At 36.9% G+C, this 18,587-nt stretch overlaps 1 long non-coding RNA gene across 1 annotated transcript in view; it reads left to right on the top strand.

Annotated features, from left to right (window-relative positions):
* The window catches only part of LOC136832115 (uncharacterized), a 146,449-nt gene extending 135,486 nt beyond the window's left edge, over positions 1-10,963 (top strand). The window contains exon 5 of the long non-coding RNA XR_010851063.1: positions 10,654-10,963. This is a non-coding gene — a long non-coding RNA (uncharacterized lncRNA). The remainder of the gene's footprint in view (positions 1-10,653) is intronic.
* The last annotated feature ends 7,624 nt before the right edge of the window (positions 10,964-18,587 follow it).

The raw sequence follows: 18,587 nt of genomic DNA, 5'->3' as shown, positions 1-18,587 counted from the left end.
GATATTTTGTTATTTATTATGGGACGTTGAATAGTCATGTTGTAAGAACTCTCTCCTTGCTAGTGAGAAGAGACGTATGCACTCTCTCCTTGGTAGTGAGAAGAGACTTATGAACTCTCTTGCTAGTGAGAAAGACACTGCTAGTGAACTCTCTTCTTGCTAGTGAGTGAGAAGAGACTCTCCTTGCTAGTGAGAAGAGACTTATGAACTCTCTCCTTGCTAGTGAGAAGAGACTTATGCACTCTCTCCTTGCTAGTGAGAAGAGACTTATGAACTCTCTCCTTGCTAGTGAGAAGAGACGTATGCACTCTCTCCTTGCTAGTGAGAAGAGACTTGCTAGTGAGAATGGACTCTCTCCTTGCTGAGAAGAGAGTGAGAAAGAGACGCACTCTATGAGTGAGAAGAGACGTTATGAACTCTCTCCTTGCTAGTGAGAAGAGACGTATGCACTCTCTCCTTGCTGGTGAGAATAGACGTATGCACTCTCTGCACTTGCTAGTGAGAATAGAGAGACTCTCTCCTTGCTAGTGAGAAGAGCGTATGAACTCTCTCCTTGCTGGTGAGAAAGACGTATGAACTCCCTTGCTAGTGAGAAGAGACGTATGAACTCTCTCCTTGCTAGTGAGAAGAGACGTATGCACTCTCTCCTTGCTAGTGAGAAGAGACGTATGCACTCTCTTCTTGCTAGTGAGAAGAGACGTATGCACTCTCTCCTTGCTAGTGAGAAGAGAATGAACTCTCTCCTTGCTAGTGAGAGAGAGAGACTAGTATGAACTCTCTCTAGTGAGAAGAGACGTATGCACTCTCTCCTTGCTGGTGAGAAGAGACGTATGCACTCTCTCCTTGCTAGTGAGAAGAGACGTATGCACTCTCTCCTTGCTGGTGAGAATAGACGTATGCACTCTCTCCTTGCTAGTGAGAAGAGACGTATGCACTCTCTCCTTGCTGGTGAGAATAGACGTATGAACTCTCTCCTTGCTAGTGAAGAACGTATGCACTCTCTCCTTGCTGGTGAGAATAGACGATGCACTCTCTCCTTGCTAGTGAGAAGAAGAAGACTGGTGAGAAGAGACGTATGAACTCTCCTTGCTAGTGAGAAGAGAGAGACTCTCTCCTTGCTAGTGAGAAGCACTCTCTCCTTGCTAGTGAGAAGAGACTTATGAACTCTCTCCTTGCTAGTGAGAAGAGACGTATGAACTCTCTCCTTGCTAGTGAGAATAGACGTATGCACTCTCTCCTTGCTAGTGAGAAGAGACTTATGAACTCTCTCCTTGCTAGTGAGAAGAGACGTATGAACTCTCTCCTTGCTAGTGAGAAGAGATGTATGCACTCTCTCCTTGCTAGTGAGAAGAGACTTATGAACTCTCTCCTTGCTAGTGAGAAGAGACTTATGCACTCTCTCCTTGTTGGTGAGAAGAGACGTATGCACTCTCTCCTTGCTAGTGAGAAGAGACGTATGCACTCTCTCCTTGCTGGTGAGAATAGACGTATGCACTCTCTCCTTGCTAGTGAGAAGAGACGCTCTCTCCTTGCTAGTGAGAAGAGACGTGCATGCACTCTCCTCCTATGAACTCTCTCCTTGTGAGAAGAGATGTATGAACTCTCTCCTTGCTAGTGAGAAGATGCACTCTCCTTGCTGGTGAGAATAGACGTAGTGGGAAGAGACTGCACTCTCCTTGCTAGTGAGAAGAGACGTATGAACTCTCTCCTTGCTGGTGAAGAATAGACTCTCTCCTTGCTGGTATGCACTCTCTCCTTGCTGTGTGAAGAATAGCACTCTCTCCTTGCTGGTGAGAATAGACGTATGCACTCTCTCCTTGCTAGTGAGAAGAGACGTATGAACTCTCTCCTTGCTGGTGAGAAGAGACGTATGAACTCTCTCCTTGCTAGTGAGAAGAGACGTATGAACTTCTCTCCTTGCTAGAGACGTATGCACTCTCCTTGCTAGTGAGAAGAGACGATGCACTCTTCTTGCTAGTGAGAAGAGACGTATGCACTCTCCTTGCACTAGTGAGAAGAGAACTCTCCTTGCTAGTGAGAAGAGACTTATGAACTCTCTCCTTGCTAGTGAGAAGAGATGACTAGTGAGAAGAACTTATGCACTCTCTCCTTGCTAGTGAGAATAGACGTATGCACTCTCTCCTTGACTAGTGCTGGTGAGAAGAGACTCTCCTTGCTAGTGAGAATAGACGTATGCACTCTCTCCTTGCTAGTGAGAAGAGACGTATGAACTCTCTCCTTGCTAGTGAGAAGAGACTTATGAACTCTCTCCTTGCTAGTGAGAAGAGACGTATGAACTCTCTCCTTGCTAGTGAGAAGAGACGTATGAACTCTCTCCTTGCTATGAACTCTCTCCTTGCTAGTGAGAAGAGACGTATGAACTCTCTCCTTGCTAGTGAGAAGAGACGTATGAACTCTCTCCTTGCTAGTGAGAAGAGACGTATGAACTCTCTCCTTGCTAGTGAGAAGAGACGTATGCACTCTCTCCTTGCTAGTGAGAAGAGACTTATGAACTCTCTCCTTGCTAGTGAGAAGAGACGTATGAACTCTCTCCTTGCTAGTGAGAAGAGAAACTCTGAACTCTCTCCTTGCTAGTGAGAAGAGACGTATGAACTCTCCCCTTGCACTCTCTCCTTGCTAGTGAGAAGAGACGTATGCACTCTCTCCTTGCTAGTGAGAAGAGACGTATGAACTCACTCTCTCCTTGCTAGTTAGTGAGAAGAGAGAGCACTCTCTCCTCCTTGCTAGTGCACTCTCTCCTTGCTAGTGAGAATGCACTCTCTCCTTGCTAGTGAGAAGAGAATTCTCTGCTAGTGAGAATACCGTATGAATTCTCTCCTTGCTAGTGAGAAGAGACGTATGAACTCTGAACTCTCTCCTTGCTAGTGAGAAGAGACGTATGAACTCTCTCCTTGCTAGCGAGAACAGATGTAAGAACTCCCTCTTTGCTAGTGAGAAGAGACAAGTTCGAGTCTAGATTCTTAAATACGATTTGTCCGCGTTACGATATCACCATCTTGTTGATGATGACCTAACAGTGAATTAGAAACTGGGTAGTTAAACAGTCGCCTGCGGCAGGAACAACCAGTATATAGCTTTTAGCCAAAAGGCTAACTGAGTCTTCCCGGGCCAACCTCTTCTTTGAAAAAAGAATATATTGTTAAGAAAAAAAATATTATATTATCTAAGTCTGATATATGTGATATGAGGACTTTCACATGAATAAAAGATAAGATATCGGTCGTATGACGATCATCTTCTCTTGACTTGGGAGGATTACTGAATTAAAATTTGCTGAGTATTCAGATCACAAACAGCCACCGCTAAGAATGGCTCTGGTTTTGAAGAAGCCAGATATTTGCATAGAAAATGCAAGGCATCAATAAAGTATCTGTCTAAGGAAATAGGAAGTGACTGTTTCCTTAACACGTATTTTTTTATTTTTAGCATCTTGTGTCCGAGTCACACCCTGTTTTAATTCTCTCTCTCTCTCTCTCTCTCTCTCTCTCTCTCTCTCTCTCTCTCTCTCTCTCATGGAATGTGAACAGCAATTGCACGGTCCCCCCCTAATGCTTTTATCAAGATCCTTTTCTTTGGACCTTGGTTCTTACATAGCCTGGACGTATATAGTGGAAGGCAGGAGAAAAAGAAAGGAAGCGAAGCGATAAAGAGAATTTCACGGGTGTTATGTACACTACCGAGCTCAAAAAGTGCCGTAATGTAATAGAGAGAAGAAATAGATTTCCTCATTTCAAGTTTATTCTGTTTATAAAGAGAAAACTTGGCAACCTGTACGTCATCAGTGCTTCCGATTTCTTAACGTCGGGTTGTAAGGGATTTGCCAAAAAAATACGCTTCCTTAAGTTGGGTAATGCAGTAAACTTGTGGCTATGTTTGCCCACGCTATATCTCGTTGGCCAGTTCTGGGAAGGAAAATGAAAATGGCATAAGACTGTTCACTGAAAACCCGTTACCTGTTATGCAGTTAATTGCTTTGCCCAGTAAAATTTGAATAATAACTGAAATTAACTCCGGAGATATGTAAGCTCATCCATCAAACTTCAATTATACTGAAACGTAATGGAAACTCAAGCCCTGCTTAAGTCCATGGCAAGGAGGGAAGGAAATGATAATATGGAGGGAGAATTTAGCCTCCACAGTTGGAAATGTTCGACTCGCATGTGCTGTTATCACGAAGAAATCACACATACCCTAATATCATGGCACCATAAATTGAAGGATAGAGGGTTTCCAAAGAAAGCAGGGTGTAATATCTGGCTGTTGCGTTTGCTTTCTAAGAAATTTCAAGCAATATCGTTTTCTGGGAGCAGGGAGTCTCATGAAAATTACTACAATTATTATTGGCTTCTCATTTGTGGCCAGTGCAAAGAAGTTATGGTCAAATGTTTCAGTAGTACATTTGGCATCGTATTTCATCCAGTTGGCTCTGTAGCTGTGATATGTAGTCTTGTGGGCTTTTGGAACCACCCTTTACGTATAATGTATTATTAATTTTTTTTCTCTCTATCACAGTCATCCTATTCGACTGGGTGGTTTTTATTGTGTGGTTATTATTATTATTATTATTATTATTATTATTATTATTATTATTATTATTATTATTATTATTATTATTATTTAGTTAAAGGTTATAGCTGCATCAGCTGCATTCAGTTTCGAGCGAGAGGGTACAGTGATTGTTCCTAAATAATAATAATAATAATAATAATAATAATAATAATAATAATAATAATAATAATAATAATAATAATAATAATAACATATAGGTAGAAGACCCTCTTTCAAACATGTAGTGATGAAAGTTATAGCTGCATCAGCTGCATTCAATTTATATAGTTTTCTGTTCCTTCCTAATAACTGATTTTTCAGGGTTACTGTATACTGCCAGTAACTCACCGATGATTGTCATTCTTGGAGAGGAAATCAGTTGGAAATCAGGTTGTAGTTTTATTTCTGATTTCCAACTGCTATCCTCCATCGGTGAGTTTCTGGCAGTTATTAGAAAGATACAGAAAACTCTCTATAAATTGAATACAGCTGATGGAGCTATAACTTTCAACGCTACATGTTTGAAGGAGGGTCTGCTATCTATGTTATTATTATTATTATTATTATTATTATTATTATTATTATTATTATTATTATTATTATTATTATTATTATTATTATTATTATTATCATATAGAAGCAATCACTGTGCCTTCTCGTTCGAACGTCTTGAATTCCATTCTGGTTCGAATGATATGCAAACTTCTTCTCTAAAATATTTCTTTCCTGGAAGAACTTTTCAACCGGTGTTTAGCCTACTTTTCAGAACTTTACAGCCTTCGTGTCTCATTTAGTAATTAAGATACAGATATTTCCTTGACGCTTTCCAGATTCTTTCGGAGGACACATTTCTACATTTGTATCATAGCTGTATATTTATAGTTTTGCCTCTTTGTTTATTTCTCTATGATTGTTCCACAAGAACATATAATAATAATAATAATAATAATAATAATAATAATAATAATAATAATAATAATAATAATAATAATAATAACCTGAACTTTCAGGATGTTCGCCCCATACAGGCATTTATAGACGGAACAACAGGTTAATCAGCCATCACGAATGAGTAATTCAGAAGCTTAATTATCCTTCACGAACGAGCAATCTAGTAGCTTAATTAACTCCAGCTGCGCCGTTCTCTGCTGTAAGAAATCACTCTCTGGGTAACGTTGATTACCGAATGGCAACGCCTGATTACCTTACTCTACGGGAGATTAAATCGATGTTTATCCGTCAGTATAAATTAGGAGAAAAGAGCAAACGTGTATTGTTAGTTTTTGGTGCCTTTTTTATGAGAGGATATCAGACTTCACTTTTTTTGTGTGTGTAGATTCCATCTTCTGTCCTTATCTGATTACATGTACATAACCTGGCAAATACGAGTTAGAAAGATAAAAGAATTAGTGAATATGTAGTTTTTAGTTTTCTGGAAAAGAAAAGGAAGCTGTTGAGATGGCTTTGTCTGTCCGTGCGTTCTTTTTCTGTCCGCACTTTTCCTGTCCGCCCTCAGATCATAAAACCCACTGAGGCTAGAGGGCTGCAAATTGGCATGTTGATCATCCATCCACCATCCAATCATCAAACATACCAAATTTATTTAAGGTTAAAGTTAGCCATGATCGTGCGTCTGGCAACGCTATAGGACAGGCCATCACCGGGCCGTGGCTGAAAGTTTCATGGGCTGCGGCTCATACAGCATTATACGCTGTACAGAAAACTTGATTGCGCCGAAGAAACTTCGGCGCATTTATTATTTTTTTATTTTTTTATACGGAATACTCGGGTTAAGATACTGATATTTTCTATGACAGGAAGATATGCTTAGTTGACAGAAGACCAGCAATAATGGAAAGGTCTGGTAATACTGAAGAATATAGGTAGGAGAAAAAAAGTTGATGATATTTTCCTCTTTCCTTCATTGAGTAGTCGACGGGATCATCGTTATTTTAAAGTTGTTCGATATTCTTCATCAGTTTAAACTTAATTTTCCCATCTGTGCTCAGATATTTACACGAGGAGCTTTATCTTTTTAAAGCCATCAGTCAAATACTTAGCTTGAAACGGATATGACTCATTTTGTCGCTTTGGTCAATGCTCTCTATAGAATGAAAATCAATATAATCCCTGAAGTTTGACTGAAACCCTTAAAAAAATGAAACAACGATGGCAGGAAGTATTCACGTGTGACTTTTTTTCCATGGTTAAAGATTTTTCTATTTATAATCAAAGTAAAAATTGCGCGAAAGATGACATTCTCAGAATTCCTGTTCCCGGTCTGAACTCCATAAGAAACAAGTAAACACTGCGCCGAAGTTTCTTCGGGGCAACCGAGTTTTCTGTACAGCGTGATGCTGTATGAGCGTGGCCCATGAAACTTTCAGCCGCGCCCAGGTGGTGGCCTGTCCTACAGCATTGCTAGACGCACGATCATGCCTAAATTTAACCTAAAATAAAATAAAAACTACTGAGGCTAGAGGGCTGCAATTTGGTATGTTTGATGATTGGAGGGTGGGTGATCAACATACCAATTTGCAGCCCTCTAGCCTCAGTAGTTTTAAGATCTGAGGGCCAGCAGAAAAAAATGCGGACGGACAGACAAATAGCCTTCTCAATAGTTTTCTTTTACAGACAACTAAAACCAGTGTATTTGAGCAATGCATATACTGTGTTCCCGGCCTCCGTGTTAATTAGCATTTCTAGCACTGTTTCTTGTTTCATTTCATTAAAAGGCACATTGGCCAGTTTAATGGCCAACTGTAAGCCTTCCACTCTTATGTAGACCTTTTCATGATATTTTTGCTCTGTCATGTATTGAGGAAGGCATATTTGTCTCACTGTAATTTACGTAATATATGGTTAAATGAGGCTTCTTTATTACCTTTATCATTCCTATAAGTGAGTTGCGTTTTAAACAGTAATCCTGGAAAGATAAGAGACATGACAACATTTCTTTAAAGCGTCTACTGACAATGCTTTTAAGAATCAGCAGTGGCAGCTCTGATGTGAGATTGCATAAAACTTTTATCATGTATTGTCGTAAAAACCTTAAGCTACAATATATCTACAAGAAACGGGAAGGCTACTTGAATGATTGCAAGTGCCATTCTTCCGAATAACAGAATAGCACTGAATTATGTTTCTGTAGAAAGCACTAGAGGCTCGTCCCGGAATTTATGGTGTTGAAAGAAGAACCAAATTTGTAAGTGTGTCTTCGTTGTCCCCTTTATGCTTCCAAATGTGAAAATTTAGTTGATTCTCATCAGACAAGTTACATTTAATTAATAATAACTTTACTTCTTCGTGAGAAAATACTAGATTTTACAGGATGCTTAAGCCATAATTCACTATTTTTTCCTGACAAAATATTCACCGTATCTTGTTAATCACCTAATTGCCTGCACCCAAGTAATGAGCTTAGTGAGAATTAAGAAGAAAATAATGAGATTTTTTCACAGAAACAAATTTATATATTTATTTATTTTGCTCCTTGACAATCTGCTCTCAGTTTAGATTCTCCTGTTTTGATGTCATGCGCTTTTCATTTTTTTATCTTTCACTAACTTTGTCCCCATAATTACGGGAAAGAGTTCCCACGCATCTTCCGAGCATACCTGCCATGGCTCCCCCGTAAGTCCCCCGGTCTCTCTCAACCTGTTTTCAAAACATTTTCGAGCCTTATGGAAGAAGGTTCGGGTCTCCTTAGTTAGTGTGAGGAGAAAAGTGTAAAATATTCCTCCAGCAAAGGCGATGCCCACTTTTTTTAGTGAAAAAGATGCACCATTTTTTAGGAAGTGGTTTTTCTTAGTATTGAGCAACTTATAGATGAAAAAATGTCATCTGGGGTACCCTGGTCTGTTGCTAAACATTAATTTTTATTTTTCGATATACTTTCAAATTTTGCAAATTCCAATATTATTATAAATGATGAAGGAATATGTTTAGTCTTAAAACTGACTGAGTGGGATAAAGACATTATTGTTTAGGTAAATCTGGCAGCATTAAATCGTTTCAGAGACTGACCCGGATCTGAGGATTTTCTGCAAGGTTCATTAAGATGAGTGAAGTGTATGACAGAAAGGACAACGGTGAGAGTATTGAGTAACAATCATCTCTCATACTTGTCTCCCCTTTTCTCTCTGCATGTTACACTCAGGCACTGGTGCTTTTAACATCCATTAACAAGAAACGTGATAGTTCCTCGCTGGACAGGTCGGCATTGTTCTCTACTAGCACACTGCTGGGCCCGTGTTCGAATCTCCGGCCGGCCAATGAAGAATTAGAGGAATTTATTTCAGGTGATAGAAATTCATTTCTCGCTATAATGTGGTTCGGATTCCACAATAAGCTGTAGGTCCCGTTGCTAGGTAACCAATTGGTTCTTAGCTACGTAAAATAAGTCTAATCCTTTGGGCCAGCCCTAGGAGAGCTGTTAATCAGCTCAGTGGTCTGGTTAAACTAAGGTATACTTAACTTAACAAGAAATGTGGGAGCAAAATCTGATTTTTTTAAAAGAAGCAAAACAGGGGGAATGAAATCTCAGTGGGTTTAATTGGAATTGAACAGCGCGGAAAAATTCGCAGGGAAAACTCCGAACAGCGAATGGGATTTACGTAATGATAAGATTAGGAGATTAATGAAATCCATTTACTGCAAGATCAAAGCACAGTATTTCTGAACGACAATATGTAATAGCTTATTCATTACATGTGATGTTATTTTTTTTTATTTATATTCGGTTACTCAACGATAGATTAATAATCTACAAACACACGGTTCGGATACATAAAAATTTAGGAAGAAATTAATTCTGGCAACAAGGCTGGAATGGAGCACTTGTATTCTCACTATAGTCAGAGGTCGCACTTAAATTAATTTCCAGAGAGCCATTTCGTTAATTGAAAACAAAAATATCTTTAACTTTAAAAACATTTACATATATCCATAATGAATTTTTTTTTTTTTACTTTTGAAATTGTGTTGGACCTGCATATTACTAATTCCTTTGAGTTTTCCTGCATTTCTGTTTATTCTTAAGGTGATTTGGAACAGTTCATAGTTTTCCAGTTATCATATAGGCTGTAGACCTTTTCTGGGCAAAAAAAGAGTGAAACCATACTCAAAGAGATGATTAAGAATCATAAATTTAATGAATCCCAGTTAGCTGGATTGACATATCAGACTTGTTCATCCCCCATTATTATTATTATTATTATTATTATTATTATTATTATTATTATTATTATTATTATTTCTCCATAAAGTGTCGTGCATTATAATAAACTACGTTTGGGGCTAAATCATTATAAAAGTGATATCTTTCTAAAACGTAAACTCACTTTTTAGTTTTCATTTTCGAATGTTACCGAGAAAAGTTTGCTTACATCAGTATGTATTTCGTTTTCTGTTTCTTTAGGGAAAACGCAGAAATGAGGGAAAACGTTCTGACGTTGCTTGTAATTTGTAGTACATCAGTTGTCCAGACATAATCAAGCACCATCACTCTGACATTTATCTCCCGACGACTTATTGATGTACTTAGCAGCAAACGAAAACAACGATAAAAACATACACCTTTGATTTAAGTCATATGCCTTTATTCTGGTTTCTATATATATATATATATATATATATATATATATATATATATATATATATATATATATATATATATATATATATATATATATATATTATATATATATATATATATATATATATATATATATATATATATATATATGTATGTATATATATATATACTGTATATGATTGGCAAGTTAAACCTTCTTTTGATATTTTTTTATTTCGAGGTTTTGAAAAAGATTGTAAACTAAACGTTTGATACCATCATTAGCCACAAAGAGAAACTGAATATTTTACCACAGTTTTTGGGACACTTGGAATACTTATAATCTCTGGTCTCTTTTCAAGTTTGGTCTAGAAGTGATGATTGTTTGTGAGTTGTTCAAAAGTAGTTTATATTTCTGTAGCACAGCATTATATAACGTGCCTTCCATTCCAGATTAATAACACTTGCTACAGAGAATTTTTTTTACTATTCTTAACTTTTTTTTCCAGTAATATCATTTGGAGATCGCTTCCAACAAAGTTTCCTACTATATAGGGGTGATGTCTGGATATGAATGCTCCGAGGCAAACTTAGATCCTAGAAACGAGCGAACTTCTCTGAATTTCCTGCCTTCCGAGTGAAAATCACCTTACATAAAAGGTAAGTTTCCTCTTCTCCCTCTTAGTTTAATCTTTAGTCGGGGTCGTTGCTTTTAATGAGCCCTCCTCAGCTAGTTCTATAATGATGAACGGACCATTTCATAACTGGTTATGGTTGATGTTTTACGGACAGATGTCCTTCCTGGCTCCAACCCTCCCTCATTATCCAGGCTTGGGACTGGAACTGAGTTGGGCTGGTTTGATTATTACATAAGTTTTTGTTCATAAGAACAGGTTGTGGATTTCAATAGAGGAAGCCTATTTGGTGGAACTGGTAGTATTCTTAAATTTTTTTTGTTCGAGTAATTATGCTTACTTACGCTTATGAGTACTTAACGATTATCAATGATCTGATGTTACCATAGTACTCGATAGTATGCAGTTATGTATGTATGTATGTATATATGTATGTATATATATATATATATATATATATATATATATATATATATATATGTATGTATATTTGTACATATACTGTATATGTATATACATTTATATAGATAAATACGTACATATACATATACATATGCTGTATATATAGAGAGAGAAACGTACAAACTTTCGTGTTAATACATAAATTGCCCAAATATTTCTGCTTGCGTTTACTCAAGACTGATTATTCTAACAGAGAATTCATCTTCTGAACGCTTAAGTAGTCTCCCTGCGCATTAATGTTCTCTGGAATGAAAACACTGGGGAAGCCGAAGAGGTTTTTCATTTGGTCTCGGGCTGTATTTGTTGAATGGAAACCTTCTTGTTATTTCTTGTAAAGAATTTCGAGAGGATACTCGCTATTTGAATAATGGGGTTCCCTGTTGCATACAATTACAGGGGTGTTATGGCCAAAAGGAGGAAGTTCAGTAAAAGCAGTCAAGTCGTTCAGATGGCTGTACTGTACAGGACATCGAGGCTGTTTCCATCAGGTCACAGGGTAATTACAGTACAGTATGAGTAATAAGTCACCAGACCTTGAATGGTCTTTCATGGAAAGGAGTGGCTGGTTTTATCAGGAATGTTGTCAACACTCATGGCTTCTTTCCATTCTCTTTCATTCTCTTTCATTAAGGCGTTTCAGCTGAAAGCTCAAATGACCGAAGAGATAAGGCGTCCCATTTCAACGGATCTCTGCTTTTTTGCAAGTGTATTTTTTATTAATTATGCTTCGGGACAATTTTTGGATGGGTGATTGTGCCGGCCAATGAATCAAGAGGGTTATATATAAAACATTCATTTTTTAGAGAAGATAGAATAGAGCCAGTGTCCCAACTAAATTAAAGGTTGACAAAAAGTCTTCCTGATTTCGGTCATATCATCAGTATGCAATTAAAGATAAGATCAAATTAGATTCAAACAAATAAAAAATGCGTCGTTCTTCGGCGCAATCGAGTTTTCTGTACATCTTATAATCAAGGCCACCGAAAATATATCTATCTTTCGGTGGTCTCGGTATAATGCTGTATGAGCTGCGGCCCATGAAACTTTAACCACGGGCCGGTGGTGGTCTGACGTATATCGTTGCCAGATGAACGATTATGGCTACCTTTAACCTTAAATAAAAAAAAAAAACTACTGAGGCTAGAGGGCTGCAATTTGGTATGTTTGATGAGTGGAGTGTGGATGATCAACATACCAATTTGCAGCCCTCTAGCCTTAGTAGATTTTAAGATCTGAGGGCCGACAGAAAAAGTGCGGACAGAAAAGTGCGGACGGATAGACAAAGTCGGCACAATAGTTTTCTTTTCAGAAAACGAAAAAATCAGATCCAAAATAGAAATTAAGAAAAGCAAAGAAGTAGGTAAAAAAAAAGGAGTCTTCAGTTGCAGAAGCGACCGTGAAACAACCAATAGGACCTTGTCTTAAGCAATGTCAATATTGCAGAGAGGAAGCGCTTGGTCATCGATTTCCCGTAACATCTGAAGTGCTCTTACCGAATTGGGGGACAGTAATTAATCGGGGTTTGTTGTCTCATGACTCTGTTGTTGGAATGGGAGTTTCCCATGTCTTGTGATATTATATTATATGTATATGTATATGTATATGTATATGTATATGTATATACTGTATGTATATATATATATATATATATATATATATATATATATATATATATATATATATATATATATATATATATACATATATATGTGTGTGTGCAAATGTTTGCATGTTTGCTCGCGCACGCACCAGATGTGTAGTGCCTTGACCTAAACAGTATAAGGTAGTTAGTTGACTTCTGTAACCTGCAGCTGTGGTGGAGTTATGCATGGGCTAGCAACTTTTCGAAAAATATTCACTAAAAAATGTAACTCCTACTTGTGTCTTCGTGTGTGTGTGTGTGTGTGTGAGTGGGTGTGTATTTGTGTGTCCTGTGTCATAAGTTGAATTTTAATTGGAAAGCATTATGCGCAATGATTCGGCGAACAGAAATTAACGATTAATTTTGCATTAGCTGGGCTTCATTGGTAATGACACCAATTTTCATCTGAGAAAAATCCTTCTCAGTTTGAAAGGAGAACATATGTAACTTTTAAAAAATCTAGGATAATAACCACAGTTCGTACCAAAATGGTTCCATGATATAAATGTCGCCTCGTGAGATTAAGCCCCCCAAAAATATTCAAACCTGAAAGTTAGCGTTTTGATAGCATAAAAGTTCTTCAGTTGAAATATCGACATAACGATGAACAGTAAAGAAGATAACGAATGATGGAATGTACAAACTTTGTTGGAAAAGACAAGGCTCTCCCGAATTATCCCTCTGAGTTTCTCCGGACTTATCAACTTCATGTGACCTGCTTATCTGTTTAGTAGGTAGAATTTCCTCTTCCGTCTTGCACAGGTCAACTTTTGTAAAGTACTGCTTCGGAGAGCGACTCAGATTTCCCCGTATTATGCCTGATTTCCATACGAGTTATCATGAGGCTGGGGAAGTGGAATTTCTACTCGCGCTGGAGGGGCTGCAGATATGAATGACATAGAATAGCGCTCGTGGAATGTAGCATAATGATCTGAACGCAGCGATTCAGCGAAGTGGCCTTCAAAAATGAAATAGCTTTGACATTCAGAAGATGTACTATCCGTTGATTCTTCTTCGTTGATGGTTTGAGATTTCGTGACGTGTTAGCATATTATGTTTAACAGTTATTGCTATAGTACATTCACATCAGCCGTGCATTTGGTGCCTAGCGCAGTCCCTTACGACGCTCCTGATTGGCTAGTGGTCAGCCAATCACAGCGCTGGAAAATGGCCAGTGTGCAGTCGCTCTCAAAACTCCCGAGAGTGTACATCTCCGCTCCGAGACCTGAAGAACATGTCTTTCAAAAGTTATAACTTTCATTAAACCTCAGTTTTACCCAAAGAATAGTAGTGTTTCCCAATTTCATCACTAAACATGTCAAGCCAATGGTTGAAGGATTATAATGATATATGAATTATTTACTTCAATAAACTTAATGGTAAGATATTTGGTAGTGAGATAAACAAGAAATTTTTAAAGATAAAATGTATTCTTTCATTCCTTACATGGCATCGCAGTGCATTCATCATTTGTCGTCTTGTGTCTCATAAAATTTCATATTGATTGATAGCCCTACCTATACTTTTTAGGTAGCATTGCCATCCATGACGTTTAAGCTACGAAATTTTATGAGACACAAGACGATAAATAATGCACTGCAATGCCATGAAAGGAATGAAAGAATACATTTTATCTTTAAAAATTTGTTTATTTCACTAACAAATATCTTACCACACAGATATACATAGCACAGCTCATTAATAAAATTTAATTCTATTCAGTGATTTAGCATTTGAAAGTTTCGTGTAATGATTTCTAATTTTATTTCGCTGAATATCATCAACGACTCTGAACTTCATGAAATTCTAAAGTTTGTTTCCTATTTACTGAAATACTAGTTGTAAATAATGACGATCTTTCAGTGTGTGCTCCTCGAGACAATAAACTCAGGTTTTAACCGGCTCAAACTTGAGTTACATTAGGCTGCTTAACTTGGGATGATATGAAAATGACATACTAAGATAATATGATAACCTTCCCCACAAATCCTTACCTAGGGGAAGAAAGAGACCCAGTTTCAGGAATGTACTCACAAGTTGAACCCATTTTTCCTCCTGGCCTCGGTTCGAGGCTCGTTGGGGAAATATGACGTTTCATATCATAACTTTTCCGAATTTTCAAAATACTGTACCAGATATCAATTCCAAATATTACTAGAAAATCGAAAAGACTTCGGTGTATGGCACTCCCTTTTCCATTTCATTACCAGTTCGTTATGAAAGTTTTGACATAATATTTTGTGTTGTTTAATGATACTTCAGCTTGGATACTTTCGAGTCTCCGTAAATGCCGCAAGGAAATTCAATTATGAAACTCCGTATTTATACATTTTTGTTACTTAACTTGTATATAAGAACAAAGTCTACTAGTCAGCCATCTGAGAATTAATAATATCAAGTCACTGGCCGTGATCAACTGCTTTGCAATGACGATAATATTAATCATTGGTTAGTTTATATATGTACTGTATATGAAGTATGTGCGTGTTTATGTATCTCTGTCTATCTATCTATCTATCTATATATATATATATATATATATATATATATATATATATATATATATATATATATATATATATATATATATATATATATATATATATATATATATATATATATATATGTATTAGCTGACCAACACGGTGCTGCCTAGTATCAAGGGAAATTTGAACTCCTTAGTGGACATTATTACTGTAATTGCTATGAAGCTAAAGGGAGGGGTGCTGTCATTGTGATTCTTTTTCATTTTCAAGTTATAAAATTGTTTTTCCATTATTTGTGGTTAAAATGGGCAGAAAGCACCATTAAAAGTTTTTAGCAAATCCTGGTTTTTGTTATATTTATTAAAATTAATTTTAAGTACGCATTCCCACGTAAACTTGTGGCAATGAAGCTCTATCATGACCGAAATTTGAACCGAGGCCAAATTTCATTCCAGTCATTCAATAAGACAACTTCAGATGAAGGTCAGTATGGGTGCCTTTATAGTTTACAGGCGAATTCTGTCACATATGCAATGGTTCATAGTATAGTTGACTAGCAAAAAACTAAAAACAAAGTGATAGTAATAATTCCTGGAAAGGTGTGATAAATAATCATTTACTTACCAGCGTCCAGTGACTGAGAATCATACAGAAAATTGCTTTTTGCACAAACATAAATAGCAATCGTCATTTTCGTATAAAATGAACTGAGCTACCTCTGCTCCGGCCGTGGTACAGCTGTCATCACGTTCATGTTAAGAAACCTCGTAACGGGTTAACTTAGTGTATAGTTTTCCTAACTAACTGAAACTTGTTGAAGGTAGCAGGTAATTTCAGCCTCCAAGTTACCCGCCAAAACTTATAATTAAATTTTGGAAGGCTCTCAAAGGTACTCCTCTAAAGCAGGTAAAATGTTGCTCATTTTGGGCAGCTTATCTCCCTGATGGTGATAGTTTTATAAAAAGCTGGAAATAAGAAACATTTGGCTTTCTCCGTGACCTACTACGTGTATTTGACTGTTCCCAGCCAAACCGTTCTTTGCCCCAAAAAAAGAAGAAAAAAAAAAATAGAAACATCCTTACTTTGAGCAGCCTCTTCCCATATAGCATAAATAAAGTACACAGGGTAATACCTTTTTTTCGGGAATTTTCATTATTTTCCAAGAAATTTTAAATCTCTCTCTCTCTCTCTCTCTCTCTCTCTCTCTCTCTCTCTCTCTCTCTCTCTCTCTCTCTCTCTCCATCCAAGTTATCTGTTATTTATTTAATACGTCCCCGTACTACTGTGGTAACGTTATGCATCAATAGGCAGTTATATGTTAAAATGTTTTGCAAGTTTCAAAAGAATTGAAAATGAATGTGATATGCAAATTATTCGTATGGAAACCGTCCAATTGTAAATTAGCTCTCCCTGATGCAATGTATCAAGTACTTCATCGTAGTCTGGCCAAAGTCTGTGGTGGGCCTTCACCAAAAACAGGATTTTTTTTTCTTGGTGGAACTTGTAGTTCTCTGTCCATTTATTTACCCGGTACCGCACCATTTTGAAAATCCCACTGAAAATTTTGTCATTTTAAGATTCGACTTCAGTGAAATATTGTCATATTTAAACTTGTTAGAACAAATGAGTTTATATGGGTTGCATTTTGTACAATTATTGTTCGTCTCTTCATCAATTATGGGTTGCATTTTATATAATTATAATTCATTTCTTCATCCATCCCTATGAATAGTATATAATTTTTTTACAATTTTCATAATCCTTATTTCCTTTTTCATTCACTGCATTAAGAATTAAATGCCGAGGTATAAGAGTTTTTTTAGTAGTCTCCTTTCTCTTCATCTATATTCTATCTGGTGGGCACACAGTGTAGAGGGGCCATTTTATATCCCATTTTAAGGTCGTTCACCATTCGAAATTTGGTTCTCCTTCAAAGCTGAAGCCACGAAATTCATAATCAATCAATTTATCACCTTAGAAAAGATGTCATTAATTATGTCACAGAAGCTTTTTTTTAAATAATTCCGTTTTAGTTACATTTTATCTTTAATTTTATGACATAACTGATTTTATATAAAAAAAAATCTCACTTATAATTATAGTTATTCTATAGTTATGGATGAAAGGTTTTATTCCGAGTTAACCAAGTATTTATAATTTCTTTCTTGTATTCTGGATCATATTCCAACAGTTTTCTCATAAAAAACTTCCCAGTATCTAGTAAACTTGCACAAAATTTCGTCTACACATCTCCCAGAGCGGCTTTTCAAAGGAGAGAGAGAGAGAGAGAGAGTTTTTTAATTTTCCTAGTCTCTGGCAACTTTGTTGTGTACAGTCCGGCTTGGAATCTTTGGAATCTTTTGAAGGGGCGCTTGGAAGCAGATAGACTCTGCCCCACAAGGCATGAAATGGAAATTGGAAGGAGGGGAATGCGCACCATCCCTCTTCGCAAGTGAAGAGAGTTGTTTTAACAAGACAGACCAAGCGATGCTGATTCGCAGGAATCAGGTCACATATTTTTTTCGGGTACAGAGACAGGGACGGGTATGGCTCAACAAGCAAGGTGAGTTCTGCGAGAAATGTGATTGCGAACTGACTTTTCTTCTCAATAGGTTCCTATGAATTGGTTTCCTGGAAATACTTCATCGATTATGTTTTCATATTGAGAGGCGTCTGGGTTGTTTCTTTACTTCTGTGAAAGGTTGAATGTATTTCTCTGAAAGACCAGACTTAATTGTAACTGTAGGAGTCTCTCTCTCTCTCTCTCTCTCTCTCTCTCTCTCTCTCTCTCTCTCTCTCTCTCTCTCTCAGCATGCAAAGACGGAAATGAATCGATAAAAGAAAGACTAAATTCCACTGTAGAAAATTTGATGTTTGCCAGTACTTGTGACTCCGATTTGTAACTTTCACCCAATAAATATATGGCCGACTTAATGGGATTTGTTAACGAGATTCAACTCTGTTTTTAATGTAGGGACAATACTTGCTACAGAAGAGTTTGAAATAAAATATAATTGAAAATTAATTATAAAACATAACCGCATTATATGATGAAAAGATTTCAGCGTAGTTTTCTTATTTAGCTTTCTGCGTTGCCATAGATTTACGACCCTTTACCTTGACCTTGGCATTATTCAGCACTGGCGTCAACCATTAAAAATCCATTATTAGGATACTTTGTTTTCCTAAAAAGTATATTATCTAAATGAAAATTATTT

The sequence above is a fragment of the Macrobrachium rosenbergii genome, chromosome 49, assembly GCF_040412425.1.
Source record: "Macrobrachium rosenbergii isolate ZJJX-2024 chromosome 49, ASM4041242v1, whole genome shotgun sequence".
NCBI lineage: Eukaryota > Metazoa > Arthropoda > Malacostraca > Decapoda > Palaemonidae > Macrobrachium > Macrobrachium rosenbergii.
The sequence above is the reverse complement of the archived record's forward strand: the minus strand, read 5'-3'. Positions and strand labels throughout refer to the sequence as shown.